The following is an 18,309-nucleotide window of genomic DNA, read 5'->3' as shown; positions in this document are numbered from 1 at the left end:
TTACAGAAGGAAACTAAGAAAGTCATTAGGAAAGAAAAGATGAATTATGAAAGGAAGTTTGCAATGAACATTAAAAAAGATACTAAGAGTTTTTAAAAAATATATGAAGAGTAAAAGATTGACACAGGTAGATATAGGACCGATTGAAAATTATGCTGGAGAAACTATAATGGGTAACAAAGAGATGGCAGAGGAACTAAATGAGTATTTTGCATCAGTCTTCACAGTGGAAGACATTAGCAACAGACCTGATAGCCAGAGGTCTCAGGGAATAGAATTAGGTACAGTCAAGATTACTAGAGGGAAAGTGCTTGGGAAGTTAAATGGACTAATATTTATTAAGCCTCCTGGACCGGATGAGGTGCACCCACGGGTTCTGAAGGAGGTGGTTTTGGAGATTGTAGAGGTATTGGAAATGGTCTTCCAGGAATCAATGGACTCTGGCATGGTTCCGGAGGACTGAAAGGTCGCAAATGTAGTTCCACTGTTTAAAAAAGGAGGGAGGCAGCAAAAAGAAAATTACAGATCTATTAGTCTGACATCGGTAGTTGGAAAGTTATTGGAGTCGATCCTCAAGGACGAGGTTATGAAATACCTCGAGGTGCATGACAAGATAGGCCCAAGCCAGCATGGTTTCATGAAGGGAAGATCCTGCCTCACCATCTATTGGAATTTTTTGAGGTAATCTCAAATAAGATTGACAAGGGAGAGGCTGTGGATGTTGTGTATTTGGATTTTCAAAGGGCCTTCGATAAGGTGCCGCATAAGAGGCTGCTTAATAAGATGAGAGCCCACGGAATTACAGGAAAGATATTGGAATGGGTGGAGCATTGGCTGATAGGCAGAAAGCAACGGGTGGGAATAAAGGGATCCTATTCTGGTTGGTTGCCGGTTACTAGTGGTGTTCCGCAGGGGTCGGTGTTGGGGCCGCTTCTTTTTACATTGTATATCGATGATATAGATTATGGATTAGATGGTTTTGTGACTAAGTTTGCGTATGACACCAAGATAGGTGGAGGAGCAGGAAGTGTTGAAGAAAAGGAAAGGTTGCAGAGGGACTTGGTCAGTTTAGGAGAGTGGGCAAAGAAATGGCAGATGATTTACAATTTTGAGAATTGTACAGCTGTACATTTTGGAAAAAGAAATGATTGGGCAGGTTATTATTTAGATGGGAAGAAAATTCAATAATCGGAAGTGCAAAGGGACTTGGGGATCCTCGTGCAGGATTCCCTAAAGGTTAACCACCAGGTTGGATCGGCAGTAAGGAAAGCAAATGCTATGTTGGCATTCATTTCAAGAGGAATAGTGTATTAGAGTAAGGAGGTGTTGATGAGGCTCTATGGGGCACTGGTGAGACCTCATTTGGAATACTGTGTGCAGCTTTGGGCCCCCTATCTTAGAAGGGATGTATTGATGTTGGAGAGAGTTCAGAGAAGGTTTACGAGGATGATTCCTGGAATGCAGGGGCTAACATGAGGAGCGTTTGTCGGCTCTTGGATTGTATTCATTAGAGTATAGAAAAATGAGAGGGGATCTCATAGAAACATTTCGAATGCTGAAATGTTTGGACAGAGTAGATGTGGAAAGTCTGTTTCCCTTGGTGGGTGAGTCCAGGACAAGAGGCCACAGTCCTAGAATTAGAGGGTACCCATTTAAAACAGAGATGAGGGGAATTTTTTTTAGCCAGAGGGTCGTGGATTTATGGAATTCATTGACACATACAGCTGTGGAGGCCCGATCACTGAGGGTGTTTAAGGAGGAGATTGATAGGTATCTAATTAGTCAGGGCATCAAGGGATATTGGGAAAAAGCTGGAAATTGGAAGAAGATGGGAGAATAGTTAGCTCATGGTGGAGTGGCGGAGAAGACTCGATGGGCCGAATGGCCTACTTCTGCTCCTTTGTCTTGTGATCTTGTGACCTTGTGAATCCGATCAGAATCAGGTTCAGTATCACCGGCACATGTCGAGAAATCTGCGTCGTGAGATTCAGATTCATACTTTTATCACATCTATATCAAAACATACAGTGATATTCGTCGTTTGTGTTAACAAAACACCCGATGGTGTGCTTGGGACAGACCGCAAGTACTTCCACACCTTCCGGCGCCAGCATAGCATTCCCACAATGTATATCAGTACAACACCAGCAGCGGCATTAACAACAGCAAACAGAAACACTCTCAGATGCTGGAAATCGTGAAGAACATACACAAAGTGCAGCTGGAACTCATCGGCAGCATCGATGGAATATTCACTAGATGCTGGCTGGCCGGTTGAGTTCTCCAGGACGTTGTGTGCGAACAGCAAAACAAGCTCCTTTCCCACCCTGCCATTTTAAGCAAATAATCAACACCTGCTTAAGTAAAATATTTCCTGTAAGATGTAACTAGAATCCGCAATAAACAGGGCTATATGAGAAATATATGTTACTTGAACTGCAGACTTGTGCATAAACGTTTATAAAATTTGCAGCCTGCGCTTTCATCAGGTATGAAGTGTCTAAACCAATAAATGATTACTGATGCTTAGTGTGTTTCAGTGATTGCCAGCGATCAGCGAACCATGACTTGCCCGAGAACTGGATCACGTTGGTTCCAGTCCAGCACTTATCATTTCCGGGAATAATTCAAGAACAAGGAAACCAGACTTCTCAAATTCATTCAATCAGTAAACATCCTAATTAATTAGTAACACAACATACAACCATTGCCTTTAAAATACTCATACTTCATATCAATTCTATAAATGTGTTAACTATACAGCATTTTAGTAAAGCTGTGCAAGGTTTCTATGCATGCAGAATAGAAACCGGAACATCCTACCTACGATATTACGCCGCACTTCGAGTTGTCTTAACTTTTACACTTTCACAAAATTTCGTTTATATCATCTCTTTATCGAATGGTTGGATATTCGAAGACACAAAGAATTTCTATAGTTTTGTGTTGAATGTTTTCCTGATAGATCATTCTTCTCTTATATGGTCTTAAGTTCCCCAAAAGTGCATAAGGGCAATGGTTAAAATGATGGTCACTATAAACGCTGCAGCCTTCACCCCAATTACGATGAACTGCGATCGCCAATTCCTGCTGCTCCTTTCCAGCGTGGTCACATCTGTTGAAATCGAAGCAATAGATTTCAAAATTACATTCCTGAATTCGATTTATTTTCAATTAATCTTGTGGGTTAATATTGAGAACGTGAGTTGTAGAGTCCTTGAATTATTTCCCTATACGGGCATATATAACCTAGCAATTGACGTTGCTGTAGATTTCACTACGGTATTCATATTACAAAGCAGGATAACAGCTTATTATTTGTATTATTTTATTGGACCTACTTCAACAATGAACATTGTTGCGTTTCACCAACTTAAACACTATCATTGCAACATACAAAAGGCTGGAGGATCTCATCTGGTCGGGCAGCATCAATGGAGGGGAATAAACAGTCGACATTTCGGACAGAGACCCTTCCTCGTAAGTTCTTCATCCTGATGAAGTCTCCGCTCCAACAGTCGACTGTTAATTCTTTTCCATTGATGCTGCCTCTCCTGCCGAGTTCCTCCAGCATTTTGTATGTGCTACGCTGGATTTCATCATTTCGCAGAATCTCTTCGGTTTACAAAAACTTCCCATCATCTGTTTTTAAACATGAAAGGATGATGGCTTCTGCCTTAATGTTCAGAATTAAGTTCACCACAATTAAAGCCACCTCACTATTTAGCACATCTACCTGGAGCGCTGTCACAGGAAAGCAGCATCTACCATCAAGGAGCCCCACTATCCAGGCCATGCTCTCTTCTCACTGCTGCCATCAGGAAGGAGGTACAGGAGCCTTGAGTCCCACACCACCAGGTTCAGGAACAGTTATTACCCTTCAACCATCAGGTTCTAGAACCAGAGTTGATAAATTCACTCATCTCAACCTAAACTGATTCCACAGCCTGTGCATTCACTTTCAAGGGCTCTACAATTCGTGCTCTCAATATTTACACTATTTTATTTATTTATTTATTCATTTGTTTATTTGTTTTGTCTTTTGCACATTGGTTGTTTGTCGGGCTCTGTTGTGTGCACTGCAGTGCTTCATTGAATCTGTTGCGTTTCTTTTTATATGATGTGAATGCCTGCAAGAAAATGAATCTCAGGTATACTTTGATAATCATTTTACCTTGAAATTTGAACTTTAAAGAATCAATGCTAGTTTTTTTTTCCTTCATTTTCTCTGCAAACTGCTGGCGGAATATTGAATACAGAAACAAAAGGTGGATTTCCATCCAACGCAAGTGTAAAAATTGGAGAGCACTTGCTGTATTGTTTATTTCACATCCTGGCTGGTTCGTCTTGCATTAGATTCACTGAGTTAAATCCATGGTAACCTTTCACAAATCCTTTTACAAATTCACGCTAGTTTGCAACATGCATTCACATAGATTAATTTGTTCTGTTCAATTTGACCAGCAGCCTTCCAGTATGAATTTTTAAGGAGGAAACAAGACATTTGATAGGGGTATGGAACCTGCTTTCTAGAGGTGTGGCGTAATCTGAAACCCTAGTTGCGGATGTGCACTTGAAGAGCTGTATCATGCAGGGCTACCAACCTCGTGCTGGAGGGCTGACTGACTAAGTTAGTTATCCTTCCAGCATAAACTTAGGCAGCCTGTTACTCCATATCAAACATTCTCAACAATTCTATTGTCTTATGATCCTAAGGACACATTATGTGCCAGTTTTCCTATTTCCATCCCCGTCTGTCCGTCTGTCTTTATTTTCTCTCACTATTACATACTCCATTCCCTCTGTCTCTGTTTATATCTACCTTACGACCCATTCCTCTATTTGTCTGTCAGTCAGTTTCTCAGTCTGTCGGTCTGAGCGTCTGTCTGTGTGTCTGTCTCCATCTACTTATCTGTGAATGTGTTTAACAATCTATCTGCCTCTGTCTATCTGTCTGTCTGCCTGCCTGTCTATCTGACTGTTTATCTACCTACCTACATACATACATACATACATACATAAATACATACATACCTATGTACCGGTCCATCCAGTTATATAACCGCACATGTATCTATCTCTCACTTATTCAAATATTCTAAGGTGAAGGTAAATTGGCAGGATGCAACGTGCAGTGACGCTGTGAGTATGAACACTGCGCATATGGTAGGAGGACCTGCAGTCAGAGGGATGAGGTGAAGTCTAACATGGGGGCATCATAGAAAATGGCGATGAACGCAGGACTGAAGGTGTCATATTTGAATGCACACAGTACGCGAAATAAGGTAGATGATCCTGTAGCGTGATTAGAGATTGGGAGGTATGATGCTCTTGGGCATTTATGAGCAATGACTGTACAAGATCATAGTTGGGAGCTTAACATCCAAGGATACAAATTGTATCAAAAGGACAAGCAAATAGCCAAAGGGGTTGAGGTGGCTCTGCTAGTAATAAATGAAATCAAATCCTTAGAAAGAGATGACATAGGATCGAGGAAGATGTAGAATTTTTGTGGGTAGAGTTAAGAAACTGCAAGGGTAAAAACACCTAGGTGGCAGTTATATACAGACCCCCGAACAATAGCTGAATGTGGAATATATATTTCAACGGGAAATAGGACATGCATGTAATAAGGTCAATGTTTCGAAAGTCAACAGGGATTTCAAAATGCAGGGAGTTTGGGAAAATTGGGTAGGTACTGGACCTTATGAGAGAGAATTTGCAGAATGCCTACGAGATCGCTTTTAATAGCAGCTTCTGGTTGAGCCCACGAAGGTAAAGGCAATTCTCGATTGGTTGTACTGTAATGAACGAAAGTTAATTAGAGCTTAAAGTAAAAGAGCCTTTATGAGTAAGTGTTCAAGGGTTAGAATTCGCCTTGCAGTTTGAGAGGGAGAAGATAAAGTCGGGTGTGTCAGTGTTACAGTGGATAAAGGGAATTTCAGACGCTTGAAAAAGGAGCTGGCCAAAGAGGATTGGAAAGGAACACTAGCAGGGATGACGGCTGATCAGCAATGGCTGGCGTTTCTGGCAGCAGTTCGATAGGCACAGGATATATACATCCCAAAGATGAAGTATTCTAAAAGGAGAATGAGACAACTTGGGTTACAAGGGAAGTCATAGCAAAAGAGAGAGTATATAATACAGAAAAATTCTAGTAGCAAGTTAGAGGATTGATAAACTTTTAAAAACCAATACTTCTGCTGTAATAAACAAGAGAAAATCTTCAGATGCTGAAAATCTCAGCAACACACACAAAATGAAGGAGGAACTCAGCGGGCCAGGCAGCATCTATGGGGGAAAAAAAGCACATTCGACGTTTCCGGTCGAGACCCGTCGGCAGGATTGGAAAAGAAGGCTGAGGAGTAGATTTGAAAGGCGGGGGGAGGAGAGAGAGAAACACTAGGCGTTAAGTGAAACTTTGAGATGGTGGGGGGGGGGGATGAAGCAAATAGCTAGAAAGTTGATTGGTGAAAGGCATGGAAGATAGAAAAAAGTGGACGGGGGGCGGAGGCGGAGTACCAGAGGAAGGTGATGGGCGGGCAAGGAGATAACATGAGAAAAAGAGAAGGAGGATGGGAAATGGTAAAGGGGGTGAGGAGGCGTCACCAGAAGTTTGAGAAATCGATGTTCATGCCATCAGGTTGGAGGCTACTCAAATGGAATATAAGGTGCTGTTCCTCTAACCTAAGTGTTGCCTTATCACGACAGTGGAGGAGGCCATGGATGGACATATCGGAATGGGAATAGGGAGTGGAATTAAAATGGCTATTTTTTCCAGTCTTGCCGAAGGGTTTCGGCCCGAAAAGTCGAGTGTGCCTTTTCCAAAGGTACTGCCTGCTTCTGCTATAAAAATGATGTTTTTAAATCCAGCTATAAAAGTCCCAAAGGGATTATCAACGAGGATACCAGAAGTTATTTTTTCATTTATATAAAATGTAAAAGAGAGGAGAGAGTGAATATTGGACCGTTGGAAAATGAGTCTGGAGGAGAAAGAATAGGGAACAAAGGAATGATGGACGATCTTAATAAATATTTTGCAGCATTCATAACAACGGGAGAGAGTAGCAGTATGCTGGAAATTCAAGGGTGTCAAGGGGCAGAAGTGAGTGTAATTCTTATTACTAAGGAGAAGGTGCTTGAGAAGCTGAAATGTATGAAGGTAGTGAAGTTGTTAGAGGTTATTGACAAATCTGTTGGAATTGTTTGAGGAATTGGCAGGTTTCGGAATTGACAAGGTGCCACACATGAGGCTACTTGACAGCATAAGAGCGAAGGACAGTGCAAGAAAGATTCTAGAATGGATACTCATCTGACCATCTGGAAGGAGGGAAAGAATCAGAACAAGGTGGCCTACTGTAGATGGGCTTGCCACCGCTTCTTTACACATTATAGTCCAATGGTTTGTATGACATAAATAATGGTTTTCTGGCCAAGTTTGGAGACGATACGAAGACAGGTGGTCGGGAAGGTATTGTTGAGGGAGCAGGGAGTCTGCAGAAGGACTTGGACAGATTGAGAGAATGAACAAAGAAATGGCAGATGGAATATTGTGTAGGGAAGTGATCGTTCACTTTGGTAGAAGGAATAGAGGCGTAGAATATTTTCTAAACATGGGTAAAATTCAAAAATCAGAGATGCAAAGGGTCTTGGGATTTCCCTAAAAGCTATCTTGCAAGTTGAGCCAATGATAAGGAAGGCAAGTGCACTGTTGGCATTCATTTCAGAAGGACTAGAATATAAAAACCAGGTTGTAATGCTGAGGCTTTATAAAGCATTGGCCAGGCTGTACTTTTGGAGTATTGTCAGCAATTTTGGCCCCTTATTTAAGAAAATATGTGATGGATTTGGAGAAGGAATGAAACAGTTAACTTATGACGAGCGTTTGATGGCTCTGGACCTGTACTCGCTGGGGTTTAGACGACTGAGAGGGTGGATCTAGTTGTAATCTATCAAATATTGAAGGGGCTAGGCAGGTTGTTGCTTAGCCAGGATATCAAAAGTTCCGAAGAGACGGCAGGAGAATGGGGTTGAGCGGGATAATAGATCAGCCATGATGAAATGACGAAGCAGACCCGATGAGCCGAGTGGCCTAATTCTGCTCCTGTGCCCTACGGTCTATTTAGGGTCTTATGGACTATTCACATTTTCACACGGACTTACATTTAACTGTTAATATTGTTCCTGGTCCTCTGACTTTCTCCACGAGTACCATTTCCACCTGGCAAATATATGTCCCTGAGTCATCACGTCTAACGTTTGTGATCGTGATAGAAGCGTTCCGGTCCAACAGAAAAGAAGCTCTATCCACTTTCAATATTCTACCGGAGTATCTTGTGGATGTGTTAGTTACTTCGGCTTCTTCAATTCCATTCATTGCAGCTTTGTACCACATAAACGCCCCGATGCCCTTATACGTTGTGTTATACGTGCACAGAAGGTTGACTGTCTCTCCTTCGACGGTCTCAATGGAAGGTGGTGATTGAAATACATCTATTTTTCTGGCAGTTGTCGCTGTAATTTATAAATATGAACTCAGTGGCCACTTTATTATGTACACCTGCTCGTTAATGCAAATATCTAATCGTGCGAGAGCAACTCTGTGCAGATATCAGCAAGCGGTTCAGTTGTTCAGACCAACCATCAAACTATGGAATAAATGTGATCTAAGTGACTTTGACCGTAGAATGATTATTGGTGCCACACGGATTGATTTAACAGTCTCAGAAAAGTCTGGGATTTTTGCGGGCAACAGTTTAGAGAGAAAGTCCAGTGAGCTGCAATTCTGTGTGTGGAAACGTCTTGTTAATGAGGGCAACACACACAAAGTACTGGAGGAACTCAGTAGGCCAGGCAGCATCTATGGAAATGAGTACAGTCGACGTTTCGGGCCGAGACCCTTCATCAGGACTGGAAAAAAGTTGAGGAGTCAAAGTAAGAAAGCAGAGGTCTTCAACTTTTTTCCAGTCCTGATGAAGGTTCGCGGGCCGAAACGTCGACAGTACTCTTTTCCATAGATGCTGCCTGGCCTGCTGAGTTCCTCCAGCACTTTGTGTGTGTTGCCCTCATAAACAAGACGTTTCCATACACAGAATTGCAGCTCACTGGCTTGCCTGCTGAGTTCCTCCAGCATTTTGTATGTATTGCTTGGCTTTCCAGCATCTGCAGATTTCCTCTTATTTGTGATTGTATTGGTAATGAGGGCGTTCAGATGGAAACGGCCAGAGTGGTTCAAGCTGACAGAAAGGCGACAGTAACTCAATACTGGTGAGCAGAAAACATCTCTGAATGCATAACTATCGAACCTTGAAATCTATGGGCTACAGCAGCAGAAGACTAAGAATATACACCCAGTGCATTCCAGTCCCTAATCGGGTAGTTACTTAGTGTATAAATTATAAATGGTGTATTTACCTCTATTGCAATAAGGTTAGATTTCAAAACAGAGTATTGATTCAAATTTATACAGGGTTCTCGTGAGAACTGCATCTGGGGTGATTGTGTAGTTTTAGTCCTCTTATTTTGTTCGAAGATCTGTTAGCATTGGAGACATAACGAGTGTAATTCCCAGGAATAGGGGGTTGACCTCCCAAGAAGGGCTAGAAGAGCTAGACCTGCATTCGTTCGTGTTTAAGTGAAAGTGTAAATGGATTGCCACATTTCAGATCTTAAATGGGCATGAAAGTGTAAATACTGAGGTATTTCCGCTTGTTGTCGATTTTCGAAAGATGGGATTTGGTTACAAGATCGTTAGGGGTAGAGGGGTGTCGGGTCGAAGTGGGACTGTGGAATTGACATGCGTGGAAATTTCCTCTCGCAGAGGATAATGAGTTTCTGGTCGTGGCTACCTGGGATGATCTCGGAGCTCTAACACTGGACGTATTTAGAGAGAAAGTGGGTTCAGTTTTGAAAGATCGGCAATTGAGCGCAGCGGGACACTGGCTCAGAAGTGATTTGAGGCCCAGGGCAGATGAGCTTTGATGATATCGAAATGAGAGGCCAAACAGACTACTCCTGCTCCGATATTTCTGTGTGTGTTTGTATGTAATAATTTGGACGGACTATACTCTAGTAAAGTATTGAAAAAAAAGAAAGGGCTTACTTAAGAGAGGCATCAGCGTCCAGATATGCAGGGCAAGATTCATTCTTTCACGATATTCCTCCACGTATAGATACGACAATAAACAGTATCCGGTATCCAAAGAGTTATTTATATTATATTCTGCACCCAGGCAATTAGGAAGCCGTGTATTTGAAGTCTCGGACAGGCCGGATTAAACGAGGAAGAGAAATTTACTTTCCCTGAGAACATTAGCGAGCGAGGTAGTTGTTCACAATTCAGCAGTTTCATAGTGACCACAGGGGATGCCAGCTTAAAGAGAAATGATATTTAAATTCAAATATCCCAGCAGTTTAGTCAGAATTCAACCCCTATACTGTCAATTCACTTACCCATATTTCCACTGAGACAAACGTCCTACCTGAAGAAACGCCGTTTAGCCGCGGAAACATTCAGTACCTTAATTATTAAGACACCTGCAGGTATAGCCGGGAAGGCACCATTCTCTGTAAAGAAAACACACGTCAGTAACTGCAAAGAAGGCTACCTGCATGTGGAATATAGCCGACAGCTCCTTCTGAAAACAATTATTGATCACTTAATTCATGTTTGCGTTGCTAGGAAACCTAATATTGGAGAGATGGAGGGTGAGAAGTGAATTGATTGAGGTGTATAGGATGATAAGAGACATGGATTGAGAGAACAGCGAGGGTGGAAATAGTTCAGACAAGAGGACGCAATTTTAAGGTGATTAGAGGACATGTAAGAGTTATGTCAAATGTATTTTTTTCTTCACACAGAGAATGGTAAGTGCGTTCAGCGCCTGCCAGGAGTGGTGGTAGAGGCGGATATATTAGGGACATTTTAGACACGCTTAGATGAGCACACAGATGAATGAAGAACGGAGGGCAATGCGGCAGGAAAGTGTTAGGTTGATCTTGAAGTCAGCACAACATTGTGGGCCGAAGGGCTGTACTATACTGTACTGTTTTATGTTCTAACCAGCATATTAATCAGTTGGACAATGTTGAGGAAAATGGACATTCATAGTTTATTTTCAAAGGAGAATGCCGATAGAAAAATGGAGAAAAATAATAGAACCAGAGAACACAGAAAACCTACAGCATAATGCAGGCCCTTCTGCCCACAAAGCTGTGCCGAACATGTCCCTACCTTAGAAATTACCTAATGTCACAATAAATTGTTCCACTTCCGCTAGGGATTATGCGGATTTGTCAACTTGAATATTATCCCGAGGGTTAGAAGGGAAGCGCATTTTTGTTATTTGTTTAGAAGGCAACAGATTCCAGTCTCACAATAGACTTTGCACGCAGACGGCAAGATAATCCATGCCGGCATCCCAGCAGTTCCAGCTTCACTACCGAGGAAGCGCTATTCTGGATGAATTCTCTGTTCTCACAGTTGGGCACCAAAGACTGCCAAAAGAACAAATTTTCAAACGGTGGTACCGCATACAGTACTTGAACAGAAACGAATCGGCTCAGAATTCGCTAGTAAGAGTTGAAACAACCGGACTTGCTACTGATCCTGAACAGATCTCTCTGCCGTACGGAGAACCCCAGAATATATACGACGAATGAGCCGTCAGATTTAGGTTACATGACCCGACCTGATGTCATCATCTGATACTGGTCCCTAATCTTGCGTACCACGGCCCAAAGCGATGTGAGAGAGTTTATACAACGCGAAAGCTTTAAGCTATTGAAGGAAGAAAATGTGAGGTAGGAGTCGAATGTATTTCTAGTGAAATAATATGCAAATGCTAAACCAGTTATCATTTCCCAGAAGAGTGAAGTGAATGTATTGACTTCAGTCTGGGCGACTTACAAGATTTTCCAATTTATTTGATCATTAAATCAAAGAAAGATACAGTCAAACAACAGGAATTCTGCAGATGCTGGAAATTCAAGCAATACACATCAAAGTTGCTGGTGAACGCAGCAGGCCAGGCAGCATCTCTAGGAAGAGGTACAGTCGACGTTTCAGGCCGAGACCCCTCGTCAGGACTAACTGAAGGAAGAGTTAGTAAGAGATTTGAAAGTGGGAGGTGGAGGGGGAGATCCAAAATGATAGGAGAAGACAGAAGGGGGAGGGATGGAGCCAAGAGCCGGACAGGCAAAGGGGATATGAGAGGATCATGGGACAGGAGGTCCGGGGAGAAAGAAAAGGGGGGGTGAACCCAGAGGATGGGTAAGGGGTATAGTCAGAGGGACAGAGGGAGAAAAAGAAGAGAGAAAGAAAGAATGTGAAAGAAAAAATAAATAACGCATGGGTCAGATACAGTTAGGTGGCAAAGGTACAGATGTCTGGTCCACTTTTTCGGTACTAGCACTTAACGCTTACACAATGTCTTGCCGACGTATTAGATAAAAATAAATTCCCTTTAGGTTAGTGCCACCAATAATTATCTGCCACATTCTGGTTTATTTGTGGCATTGATGATCACTCTATATCGCCAGTTCTGGAGGTGCAAACTGAAAATACACAGTTTCCCTAAAGAACCCACCATGCATTAATCTACAGATATATAATTTGTTGTGAAGTATTGCTACGTTCGTGGTTTAGCTGAGACTTTGCTGTCATTGCAATTGGACAATCTTAGCGGTTAGTTAGGCGTAATTTCTCTCTTTAGGACCTGTAGTGATCCACATTAACTACGGGATCAAATGTGTAAAATCTTAGGTATCCGCATTAATTACACCATATAATGTAATATACACGGTGGTTCAAGTATCTGATTTTGCAGATATATGTAGCATCTGACGGATGACTCGTACCCTGTACCCACTGATTTCTGTATGTAGCCGCCCTGGTAAGCCTCGGGCTCGCTCAACTCGCTGCCTATGGAAAGCAGCCCTCGGCCCCGCCAAACTGGGTACAGTAATTGTTTGTGTGGATGCTGTATGATTGTACCCCACCCCGCCAAATAACAGAGAAAATACCAAATACGATTAATTGATTACAATTTATAGATATTACTGGAACTATATGATTAACAGAGATAAAATATAAAAGGAAAATAAAAGGAGCCAAACTTGGCAAAGTGTAATCTCTTCGTGCACAAACAGTTGGAGCTCTAGTAACGATCCTCTCTCCCCCATTCGATCCCCTCTGACCACCTCGATCCGCCGCCTGGGACCAACCACGGTGGTCAGACGCTCCACACGTGTCTGTCTCCCTCTCCTCTCCTCGCCGAAGACTCTGGACCTCGGACTCCGGCTCGGGTCCGCCCCGTCGGCCCGCTCACAGCATCCCGTCCGCTCTCTCTGTCCCCATCGCGCCTTCTCCCCCAGAAACCCGCGCATCACAATGGCTTACTGACACACTAGAAAGAATAACATCTATCACAATTGGATCGTTCGTCCTATTATCAATAATATAATCCAAACATGCTGCTAGCGAGAGAACTTTCTCAGCAGCTAACATAACAAAGAAGCCATTTTAATTAGCCTACGCAGTAACATAAAAGAAGAAACCCCTACATGTATACTGACGGTCAGTTCCTTAAACGTTTTGCCTTTAATCTCATCTGTAGCCCGACCCATTTCGTTTACAATGAAGCTATTTGGAAATTGAGTCATAGCTTCACTGATGCAAAGCAGGAGATATGTTGCCCATCAAACCTTTGCCTGCTGTTCAGTATTTTGTAAGAGGAATCCACCCACATCCATTCTCTGCTGCTAGCCTCCAGGCTGTACAACAACCCATCCAATTTGTCTTTAATTCAAATGGATGTGCTTCCGCCGCCCCTTCCCATAATAATTTCAAAGACATATATAACCAAAATCATGAAAATATTTCAGCTTACATCTCAGTTCCCCTATTCTCGATCGTTTCCCCAGGGCAGGCAACGGCTCGTTATTCACTTTGTCAAGATCCTGCAGGATTTTGAACATTTCTGTCAAACGCCCTCTAAGGTTACGTCAGACAGAACGTGACAGTCATTCACTCCGCCATGGAAAGTCCCAAGTCCGGGTCCGAAAGGAGGAGGGTTGGAAACACTGTTCCCACTAAGCTGCACAGTTGCGCACATGGTCTTTGTTGCCGCGCATATGTAATTTTCTTTTATATGAACATCTTAAGTGCCGCGCAGTTTTCAGGCCGTGTAAAATTTTCTTGCTCAGAGTAATGGTTGGTCAGCTGTAAAAAATATGGACGGTACCACTTTCCCGGGAGTGGAAGAATCTTCGCCTGGAAGAAGTATGAAGTCGTGTGGTGAAAGCGGAAGCCACATGGCCAATCAGCCTTCTCTCGGCCCAGGACAGAGGACTTTGGAGATCTGCCGTTGGTGACCTGTACTTAGTAGGGCTGATGGAGCTAAGAAGATAAAAGATGGCATTCATTGCTTAAATTAAAACCCCTGCAGAATTTCATAGAACCTGTTGTTACGCTGTACTGCAATGGGATAAAATAGGCTATTCAATTATTTTAGGCCGTGTCGTATGACGTAGGCGGTCATGGTGTTGACCATGATTGTGCTTGGCAAGTTGTTGGCCTTTGCGTTCTTCAGGACAGTGTCTTTACAAGACGAGCGATCCCTGCCGTTATCAACTCTCTTTCAGAGATTGCCTACCAGGCGTCCGTGATCGAGTAACCAGGAGTTAAGCCATGTGTCAACTGCTCCCATGGCTTCATGTGATCCTGCTCGGGGCTCAAGGGGCGGCTAAGCAGGTGCTACACCTTACCCAAGGGTGACCTGCACGCTAGCGGGGGAACCTATTCCCTCCTTTGGTATGGGCCTGTCTCCACCCCACCACACAAATAAAGCTCGCCAATACTTTCAAAACACCAATCCCTTCTGCGGCAAATAAACCTCGAACAAACTACATAATCAAAAGTTTAAATTCTAACTGACACATTAATTTCCCATCAAACGCTGACAAATATATCCCTGTTCACGTATGTAATTGCTTCAAAGAGAGGTTGAAACGCATATCAGATCATCTCATTTATAGGTGCAAACTGATTTTTAAAAAAGGCTTTCCCTTACACATTGAGGCAAAGCGGTGATAATAATCTGTCACACTGCGGGAGGACATTCCGGGACCATCTGTTTTGGGTCTTTGCCCCTCTCACATTGAAGAGTGTGGGTACTGACTATACTTTGACCAATTGCTTTTAAGCGAGTCAAAGTGAAAATTTCGGAGAGCGGATGCGGCGACACCTGAGGGGAAATAGTCAGTAAGTAACTCTTTCGGATTCGTTCTCAATCAGGACCCCTTGGGTGAGGGTAGAGTGGAGGTGGACACGGGGTATCGAGGGGCTGGTGGTAATGGCCTCGAGGTAGGTGGGAGTCGACCGAGCCAGGATAAACTGCAGATCTGTACCTTTTGCGGTCAAGCCCCGTGAATTAATTTGTGGAAAAGAATTGTGTGAAAGTTGGTTAGCCTTCCTCTATGGACGCAGTAAGAGCAACCGCAAAGATAAAAGGAAGTAAATCATCCAGATGCAGCTAATTGAATGTCATTTAAATTGTAATATGAACAGCATTGTTTATGAGAAAAGTTATACCAATCCTGCAATAAATCTGGTAGCCCAGCGCGTGAGAATAAAAGGATTTACACTCATTAAATCTAATTTTCTTCAAAGGTTTTATGGTACTCTGCATCGATTCTGATTGTGGGTGATGCGACAAACGCAGGAGAGAATTCAGCCTCTTCTTGCTGGAGGTCTCACCACCCACGGCCTCTGTTTGTAAACCAGCTACCTCATCCTCAACACTATCATTTCAGTTCCCATTCCCCCGCCAAATTAGTCTAAATCCTGCTAGCGGAAATCTAGCAAACACACCCGCAAACATATTGGTCCCCCTCGGGTTCAGGTGTAACCCGTCCCTTTTGTACAGATCGTACCTTCCCCAGAAGAGATCCCAATGATACATAAATCTGAACCTCTGACCACCCCCTCCCGCCCCCCGCCCCCACCGCATCAATTCCTCAGTCATGTATTCATCTGCCAAATCATCCTATTGTTTCAGCGGGGTACAGGTATCAATTTCATACATATATTTTATCGGTACCTGTACCCGGCTGGAAACCCCGAGAATAATTTATTCGTCATGTGCGCCGGGAATGCACTAGTTTCTTGTTTAAACCTGTTCTTACCCCCATTGGAACATGGCCCCGGATGCAATCCAGAGATTACTACTCTGGCGGCTCTTGTTTTCCAGCTTTCTACCTAGCTCCCCAAAATCTCTCTCAAGACTTCCCCACCTTTTCTACCTATGTCATTGGTGCTAATACGTACCAAGACTTCTGCTTGCTCGCCCACCCCTTTGGAATGCTGTGGACCCAATGAGTGACATCCCTGACCTTTGTACCTGGGAGACGATATATCATCAGGGTGTCACTATCGCACGTACAGAACCTCGTCTCTGTTCTTTGTATTATGGAATCTCCAATCCCTTCTGCAGTCCCTTTCACCTTTCTTTCCTTCTCAGCCACAGTACCGGACTCAGTGCCAAAGACCCAGTTACTGAAGCTCTCCCCAGTAGGTCCTCCCCCTCAACAGTATCTAAAGTGGCAAACTTATTATTGAGGGGAACGGTCACAGAGATACTCTGCACTGGTTGTGAAGTTCCCTTCCTTCTCCTGATAGTCACCCAGTTACCTGTCCCCTACCTATGGGTGATTACCTCCCTGTAGCTCCCATCTATCACCTCCTCATTCTCCCGTATGAGCGGAAGGTCATCGAGTTGCAGCTCCATTTCCTTAATGCGGACTCTGAGGAGGTGCAGCTTAGTGTACCTGGTGCAGGTGGGGTTATCCGGTAGACCGGAGGCCTACCAGAATTCGTACATCACACACACAGCACAAAACACTGCCCCTCCGAGCACTGACCCATTCACAACCATGATCGTTCCCCTTGCGCTTGCGTTGTTTTTAGTCACTCTTTCTAATGAATCCCGTTCAGTGATTGGTCGCAGTCCAATTCCCACCTTACTTACTATGTGATAGTAAGGAAATAAATATTCACCGGGTCTCTCTAATTCCTCTGCATAGAACACAAGGCTGATTGAAGTTATCATACACTTCCAGTAGTGAAGAAATGCAGTCTAATTCCTATAAACTTTGTGTACTGTGAACGTGTGTGTGGTTAAGTATGGGCGGGGGCTATAGGAGGAGAGGTAGCTTTACCGATATTAGGCAATCGGTTCAGAGATGGAGCTGTTAATTTGAAGGTAGAATGAATCTGAAATGAAAGATGTGATTAGGACCATCAACATTAGCACCACCAACCCAAACCCTGCTTAGATTACTCCACTCGATGATAGTGAGTTGCCTCCCAGCCGTAATGTTATATCTGATGTTACGTACGCCGTAACTGGGTTGCCAAACCAGCAGAAATGGACCACTTTGTTGGAGTCTGGATTACTGGAACTAAGAAAGTTTTATTAAAGAAATAAGTAACACAGTACTCTAATAGTAAGGATATAAATGCAACAGGTTAGCAATGAATAAACACACATGTACACAGAACTAGGATAATAGGATCAATCAAGCTCTATCGCAGTCTAGGGGTAAAATGATCAGTCTCAAGTGACACAGAGTTCAGTTCAGTTTCAGTTCGCAGTAATCGCTGTTGTGCCGTTGGGGAGGGAGAGAGAGCGAATGAATATGCGAATTGAATTCCAAACAGACCTTCGATATTCCTAGCAGTTAGCTTTCGGGCGAGCCCTTTGTAATGTCTTCTGAGGTCACCGACTGTGACCCCTTCGTTCCAGATACGATCGTTCTTCTGCGGTGAACCCGGCACCCAGGCAAGGGCGGACACACACACCGGGTTCCCGCCGACCGTACCTTTCCACCCCGTGCGTTTAGGGCTGGTCCCGCGACCAGTCCTCCAAAACTCACACCAACTTGTGGGGGCACACCGCTTCCAGGGTCTCGTTACCTCGTGGTGTCGTGGTGTGTCCTTTGCCTTAGCGAACCTGTCCCTTTTATCCCCCTGCTGGGGTATCGCCTGTCCATCAAACTTCAAACAGTTCAGGTTCAAAGCAACCGGTCTTGACAATACTCGGAACTGTGTCTCCTTTTCGTTAATCTCTCTCGTCCCCCATTAACATTTCTGAATGTTCCCCCATTGTCCTCTTATCGGCATCAATCTTCTGATAATTTGATCTGTTGTCACACTGAGTATTAAATTCCTCTTCGATCCCCCTCTGATTCATACCATTTAATCTTCCTTATGCAATTATATATGTCAAATTTGTGACCAACTAACCACGT

At 43.4% G+C, this 18,309-nt stretch overlaps 1 long non-coding RNA gene across 1 annotated transcript; it reads right to left on the bottom strand.

Annotated features, from left to right (window-relative positions):
- Positions 1-8,387: 8,387 nt before the first annotated feature.
- LOC134346119 (uncharacterized) lies at positions 8,388-13,987 on the bottom strand. Its single transcript, XR_010017834.1, has 4 exons — positions 13,890-13,987; positions 10,453-10,566; positions 10,103-10,372; positions 8,388-8,514 (listed from the first exon to the last, which is right to left on the bottom strand). It is a non-coding gene; the product is annotated as an uncharacterized LOC134346119 (long non-coding RNA).
- Positions 13,988-18,309: the final 4,322 nt, after the last annotated feature.

The sequence above is a fragment of the Mobula hypostoma genome, chromosome 5 (assembly GCF_963921235.1).
Source record: "Mobula hypostoma chromosome 5, sMobHyp1.1, whole genome shotgun sequence".
NCBI lineage: Eukaryota > Metazoa > Chordata > Chondrichthyes > Myliobatiformes > Myliobatidae > Mobula > Mobula hypostoma.
The sequence above is the reverse complement of the archived record's forward strand: the minus strand, read 5'-3'. Positions and strand labels throughout refer to the sequence as shown.